The sequence below is a fragment of the Sceloporus undulatus genome, chromosome 3, assembly GCF_019175285.1.
Source record: "Sceloporus undulatus isolate JIND9_A2432 ecotype Alabama chromosome 3, SceUnd_v1.1, whole genome shotgun sequence".
NCBI lineage: Eukaryota > Metazoa > Chordata > Lepidosauria > Squamata > Phrynosomatidae > Sceloporus > Sceloporus undulatus.
The window spans coordinates 171,251,039-171,258,879 of record NC_056524.1 but is presented as its reverse complement, the minus strand read 5'-3'; positions in this window follow the sequence as shown (position 1 = coordinate 171,258,879).

Genomic DNA, 7,841 nt, shown 5'->3' with positions numbered 1-7,841 from the left:
AAGACCAGCACTAATTACTCAGCTAATTCTACATGCTTTTAATTGCAGGGGTTGGCAACTCCTGCCCCTCATGCCACAAGTCCCAGCCTGGGGTGAGGCCTCGGGGAACCAGCCCCATCCACGGACCTTCCCGCCCGTATTGCTGCAGGCAACGGGACTTTGAACTCCCAGTCGCACCGAGCTGACCCTTTGAACCCCAACCCAAAGGCCCCGTGGCCCTCTTCTCCGCGGTGGCCTTCGAAAACCTCTTCGCACGAGGGCGTGGGGGCCGTCGGGAAAGAGAGGCCGCCAGCGCTGGGAGGCGATGCGGCCCCCACTGCTTCTTTTCCCAGGCCCTGTTAAGGAGCCCCACTCTTGCCGTTGGCCCGAGGCACTCCAGAAGGGCCTCCATGAGCTTGCCATTGGGGCTGGATGGAGGCCATGCAGCTCCAGTGCCTCCCTCCGGGGAGAGGACCCCCTGGGGCTGCAAGGGCCCTTGGAGGAGCCAGGAGATGGCCTGCTGCCTCCCGGTCGTCCGGTTTTGCCCATGCATCCCCCAGTGCCACCCTCTGGATAGAGAGATTCTGAAGGGGTGCTGGCAAAGGCCGTGGGAGGGAGCCCAGGACGGCGGCCCTGCCCCAAGCCCCTTCCTTTCTTTTTTTTGCCGAAAGGGGCCCCTTGGAATCCCCTTTTTCGGCAGAATGTAAAGAGCCGAAGGGAAAAGGGCCCTGGGACGGGTGCCCAAGCCCTTCCCTTCGGCCTAGTCCCTCCCCCCGATACGGCCGAAAGAAGGGGCCCCCCCTTGGAGCCACGTTCGCCACCAAAGGAATAGGGAAAAACCCGAGGAGAAGAAAGGCGGGCAACAACGCCGCGGCCTCCTCCCCTGCGGGGCCCTTCGGCCAGACCTGAGGTGTCTTCGGAAAGAACCCTAGCCATGGCAAAGCCCCGAGGAAAGGAGCAGGGCCAAACCGGCCTCCGTCACCCTCCTCCCTGCCGGGGCTTCAAAAGCCAGACCTGAGGTGCCATTCCGCAGGGACACTTCAAAGGGCTTGGCGAACCCCGAGGAAAAGGAGCAGGGCCGCAACCGCCTGTTGCTCTTGGCCCTTCATGGGCCCCTAAAGATGGTCCCCAAGCTGTTCCATCTGAGAAGGCCAGCAGGGGGACCGAAGAAGGGCAGGAGGAGCGGCCGCGCGCTACTGTCGAACCCACCACCGCCGGAACCCTTCACCCGCCCTTCTCAGTGGCATCCGCCCAAGAATCCCCAATCCCCCCCGTCCACTGGCCCTAGCTTTCCTCTCAGACAGGCTGGGAGGTCGGGAAGGGAAGCAGATAAAGAAAAGCCCCGCCCCCCCGGAAGAGTGGAACCTCCGTCCCCCGGGCAATGGCGGCTCCAACCCCCGGAGATTGTGGAACTCTGCCTTTCCCCCCGGGCCTTCGGCCTCCCAGTTTGGCTGAGGGACACAACCCAGCCCCCGGCTCAAAAGAAGGTTGACTACCCCTGCTTTTTAATTTTGTATTGTCACTTTTTTGCCATAAAATCAATTATACGTTAGGGCACCTCCTTCTAGATTGATTACAACTCTGCACTACACTCTGATTGGTGCTAACCGATTCCACTTTTGCTGCCTTTTAGGACTCTCTCCCTGTTGGAATTCTAGTTTTTTTTTTTGTAAGTTCAGTGAAGGCTTGAGAATTCCATAAATGCCCCTCCCTAAACTACAAATCCCAAAATGCAACAATGAAGGCCAGCCAGAGAATTAAAATGAAACAAGCAGCAACTATAGACGTAGTGTGTAATCTACTGAGTATCCTTAATTTTCCTTCCTACTATTTCCCCACTGGAAAGGATGTCAACCTTTTTTGCTGGCTGCTTGGAGTGAGTCAGTTTGGTACCACAAACCATCAGCCATCTTTTACCAAAGCTTCTGTCCTTTGCACTGTGCCTGTTGTGTGTTGTTGTGGTGCCTTCCAATTCCCTTTTTCCAACTTTTTGGCAACCCTAAATCACAAAGGGGTTTTTCCTTTGACAAGATTTGCTCAGACAGAGGAGGTGTTGCCAATTGCCTTTCCTTGAAAGCTGAGAGTGAAGTGTCACTACTTGAAGTAAAGCAACAGTATGCAACCAGGAGAAATGCTAGCAACTTAGAGCAACAGCTTGCCTGCTTCAGGTGCAGAAATTCAGCCTTGGCCTTAGGAATGCTAAGGCAAAGGACAAAAAAATAGCCAATAGCCCAAGTATTTATTTTCATAGATCATTTCACTTAACCACTCCCTAAAAGCAGTTTAACACTGTGTAAGCTAACTGCCCCCCAACCAACCCGGGTTACGCATTTTAGCAACCTTGGAAGTATTGCCCAGGCCCGCCTCCTGAATCACCCCCCTGAGCCCCGGCCTGGTAATTGGAACTACAAAAGACCTTGTTTTGGGTTGTGAGTGAGAGGAGTGCAGTACTGGCTTTAACAAAATTAAAACACTGCACCATTCAGGGGTCTCATATAAAAATTGACATAGCCAGAATGTTTCTGTTATTCTGCAGGAAATTGTTTTGGATATGCTTTCAAACCCATTGAGCTACTCACAAGACGTGAAAGGAGATAAGTAAAACCATCCAGTCATCCAGCCTGGGTCGTACCTACTGGAAGAGTAAGGCCAAATTGAATGCCCTTCAAGGTAACAGACAAGTAATAAACTCATTCCCATCACCCCTTAGGAGAGGTCAAAGAACTATGGGTGCCTCCCTTCTTCTCACATTTCCAGCTGCTCTTAATAACTGAATGATTGCGTACCTCCTCTACCAGAGAATTCTTAAGAGTAAGATTCATAGAAAAATCATAGAAAACACATACCTTCCAACATTTTACAGAATGAAAAATGAGACAATGGTGGCAGCAAAAACAGCAAAATATGAATCCAAATTGAGTAAAAGTATCAAAAGAGGAAGAACAAACCAAAGCCTATGAAAGGCCTGTAGAAGTATTCCCTTTTTCCTTTTGATCCACCCACCCGATCTCCTCTTTTCTCTTTTCCCCATTCCTTTCTCTTCCCCTCCCTCCTCTTCCTCCTTCTCCTTTCCTCTCCACCTAATCACTGAGTAAAGTTTGCACACTAACTTTGTTGGGCTCCTCTGAACGCAGTTTGAGCACGAAATAAGGAGTGGACAGGGTGGAAAGTGGGGAAGGAGGAGAGCGATAAGACAGGAAATTATTAAGCAACTGAAGTAGTGGGAAAAGTCTGAGGATTAATTGTGAACAATCCCTGCACTAGGGACATTTGGAGATATGGAACTAATAGAATTTGAAGTTTTCCACAAAAGCCCATTTATTTTTCAAGCCCCTGCCATGCAAGCCTAAATACCTCACTAAAGCCACTCCCAAAGTATGGCCCATTCTATCGTCTGTGGAAAAACCTTTTCAAAGAAGATAGTTTTTTTTCCCTTTTTTCTTGAGGCAAGAACTATTCTACTTATCACACACTCTTTGAGTGCAAAAAGTTCTTCCTAATATTAAAGTGGAATCTCGCTTTTCTTTGTACCCTCAATCCCTTCCATATTTGCCAGCTTTGATATTTGTAAGATCGATTATGTTTTGTTTTCTCTTAGGAATATCTAGGTCCCTCCATGCACTAAAAAAGTTGCACGGAAAGACCTAGAAGAATAACTCTACTAGGCTTTGTAGCTCCTCCAGTGCAGCTCTATGGTCCCAGTGGTCTATTGGATGTGCACCGCAGGAGTTTGGGGGGGGGGGGGGCACTGAGAACAGAAGATTCCAGAAGAAGGGTGGCCCTCTCCAGGTAAAACGGGTGGTTGTTTTTTTATCCCCTGCAGTTTATCATCCATATTCACGAGGGGGTCTTGTGCCCTTACCCTAGCGATTAATGGAGGCACAAGTAATAAATTTGAATCCAAGTGCTCAAGTTCTTTGGTTTTCTGGAGCAGCAGGAAAGAAGCTATCCATCTTCTAACAGGATATTTCCTAATCATATCAAACTTTCCATTCTTCTCTTCCTCGAAGTTTAAACAAGTTTTAAAAAAAACACCCAGTTTTTCTAACTGTTTTTCCCTCATAGAAAGGGGGCTTGGTTTGCCAGAACTTGAACTCTTTCTGCTTGCTGATGTACGGGACACATAATCATTGCATAGTTGGCAGTTCCAGTCAGCTGCAGTCTGTAAGAATAAATAAGGATTGTCCTTCCCCTCCTTCCTTCCCGTTCTTTTTCTAAAACAGCATATTGGCTTTTGGGCCCTCTCTTAAGTTCAACAAACAAAAAAAATCCCAAACACAAATATTATGAGATCCTTGTTAAGATACACTTATTTCAATTGCATGCAAATGTTCTATCTCCGCTGTGACCATCAGATGTAATTGCAAATACTTTTAACTGTACAATAAAAGGACTGTAAAGGTAGCCCTCTGAAGGCTTACAATATTGTTTATTATCGACCATATCCATCAAATCTTTTTATGTTCAAAAATATTAAGATGCCTGTGTAATATAAATAAGTACTTAATAGATGTATGATTTTGACTGTTGATAATTCCATTTCAGTTTTTGTTATAATTTTTTTAATGCTCTTGAAACTGTTTTTCAATGTATATTTGTTTTTAAACATGTTTTAGCCCCGCCGTGATTTTTGTCTATATCGGAGAAAGACAAAAGGAGTCACAAGGAGAAACAACAACAAAATCAACAACACAAAAGTTAATGATGATCCCCCCCCCCCCCTTTACTTTTTGGCTGTGTGTTTGTTGCCTATTGCCATTGTGTCTATAGCCTATGACCTCTATACAGTATACCAGATTATCGGGACATGGGTGACAGTGAGCAAACACTCCCCACCTTATGGATAACCTGTTGAATGACAAAAAGTAACTTAAATCCCTGTTTTTGAGTACTCAATTTGGCGGAATACAAAAACCGCCCTTTTTGCGGCGTTCCACCGCCGGCGCCCATTTGCTCCCGAAGGGAGCCGCAGCATCCAAAACCACCGCGCGCTCCCGCGTGGAGCAAAAGAAGCGCCATTTCGGAGCTTCCTTTCTCTGCCGGTGCACGGATGAACGAGCGGAAGCCGCCAAGGCGCATTCGCTACTCAATTGAGCGCCGGCCCGGAACAAAAACGTCTGGGAGACGTAAGATGGCGCCGCCATGTAGAGGCGGCACCATCTTGGTACGTAATTTGGTATAACGTACTGTAGGAGTTTTTTAAGGAGGGGGTTGGTGCGGAAGCCCGCGCCCCTTCCTAACCCTAGTACGTATACAATACGTAACTATATGAGATGAAATGGCGGTGTGTATTCACCCGCCATTGTATTAATGAATGTAGTAAGGTGGTAAACAGTTTAATAACTGTTAATGTTTTTTTAATTTTCCCCATGGTATTTCGATTTCCATTGTGGATCATCACACTGATTAGATTTTATAAAAATTTTTATACCCCCCGACAAATACTCAAAAAACTTGTTTATTATTTATTTATGTCATACTATCTTTTCATATAGTTTTTTACTCTATTCTTGTTCTGTTTTTTTATTTGTATTGTTTTTATACATGTTGTTCGATCGGCCCCGTTGAAGTCCCTATGTTTGGGAGAAAAAGCGGGGAATCTAAAATAATAATACATAATAATAATAATAATAATAAGAATAATAATTGATAGGGAGTCTAATGCCCCTAAATCCCATCACCTATCTTCACTTTGAAGATAGCACGAATCCCGTTTGGAACGTATAAGTCAGCATTTTATGTGAGTTGCACTAGTCAGCCAGGGGGTTTGTGTTATCCCTTTCCACTGGGGGCAGTTTAAAAGCGAAAAAGCCACCCGGAATGTGTCACTCTGTTAGCTGCAATTGCGGCGAAAGGGTGGCGCTGGGGGAGGAGAGGCGGGGGGGGGGGGAGAGGAGGGGGGAGGGGAGGAGGTCGCTGGGGCAGGACTCCTGCGCCTTTGTGGGGTGTGGTTTCGCAGGGATAACTGACAGGCGCAGTGCTAACAGTGTTTGTGGTGAAGGTTTGGTCCCTTAGTGGGCCAGTGAACGGGTTCTGTTTTGTGACTATGGCTATCGGGTCGAGCCAGGATATCGAATCCCGGGGGGATTTTCAAGTATGGAAGAAAGATAACTGTAAGTGTAACTAAAACTGCTATAAATATGTAATTGTATTGTATTGAATATGTTAAAAAACCAATGTTTATTAGTTCCACTGTTGTCACAACCCCCTGACTGTTTTGACTGGGCGGTATATCAAATAACACCTTGTAATTAGTAGATATTATTATATTAGGATGTGCAGTGTCGAAAAAGTTTCCCTGGGGGCCCTACGCCTTTTAGGGACCTAACAAACAACTTGGTTCACTACTTTATGTTGTTGTTCCTTGGTAAACTGCCCCCTCCGTTAATGTCCAACCCTGAAACTCATGGCCAAACCCTGGGTGGGATGATACAACTCCAAGAACCCCTGTCTACCAACTAACTTTTGTTAGGTCGTGCAAAATTGCTGCCCATGGGGGCGGCGCCGAGAAGGTCGGCGCGGGGCCCTGATATAGAGTCAGAGGGCTATCACCTGGCAATGAGGTCCTCCCTCGGGGTCTTTTCTGCCTGTTCCTTTCCTAGGGGTCTTTCTGCCTTCTCTAAGCAATTATTGTCTTTTCTAACTGAGCGCCTGCCTGTCCTCGTGATATGCCAAAAAATTAGGCATACAAGCGAGCCACATACTATATATAGTTGTTCCAGGGCGACTGCGAATCTGAGAAAAGCCAAAATAGGAAGTTATATTTTTTTAAATATGAAAGTGAATTGATTACAGTACCTCTCTTAAGGTAGATAGATCGATATAAAGAAACAGGATAAAGTGAAACATACTCTTGTTAAAAAGGAGCTAATCTTGTCGTGGGAGATACTTGTAGACATAACTAACAACACCAATGTGGGTGGTGAGTAGGGGTTTTATTTTAGTGTCGCCATTTTGGTAAGGAGTGCTAATGTTTATAGTAATTTAGTAATTTGAAATTTGTGGTTTTATTTGAGGTTTTTGTGTTATTGGGGGTTAGCGTTAGGTTGATTAAATGTTTATTTTGTTGGCTTTAGGATTGTTACCACCTGGCCTCAATCGCCTTTTGGGGGAGAGGCAGCCCCAGAAATAAAATAAAGAAAAAGAAATAAGAATAATAAATAACTAATAAGTGTCCATTAGTGTGTGCATGTGGACTAGCACAAACATGACTATTCTGTCCTGAATTGGATTTGTTAAATAATTCTTTGTGAGAACATGCTAGTTATTTACATTTAATCGATCTCTACGTTGAAGTCCCCATTAATACACCACTTGTGTTTTAAAGAAGAAAATGGAGAATTGTTATGGTATGCGAGTGCTGCGAATCGCTTGTTGCACAGAGTAGTGTCGTCACGTGATCATGGTTGAGCTGTGGCGAGCAAAAAAAAGTGGCGGGGTGCGCTGGAGGGTGGACGGTGCCGCGTCACGGGTGTGTGTGCGCCGCAAGGGGGGGTGGGGGGGGGGGTGGGGCCACAAAGTTACGTGAACGGGACCAGAAGAAACCGTTTGAATACAGAGGAGGATGTACCTGTGATTGGTGGTCAGATGCTTTCAAACGCTGAGGGGTAAAGATGCGGTTTCCAGTGAAAAAATAATCAAAACCTTCTTAAAATCCGCAAATTGTGCTTTCTTGAGTTCTAGTTGTAGAAATCTCTTCAATCCAGAGTGTTCAAGGCATCGAAGTAAATATTTTCTTCACATGAAATCCTTTTTCTGTTTCGGTTCAGAGTTTTCCTTTTACTATATACCTTGAGGAATACTGCCATGCAGTCCACGAGGTAAATTTTTCAAGTTGAAAATGAAACGTACATTACCTGCGG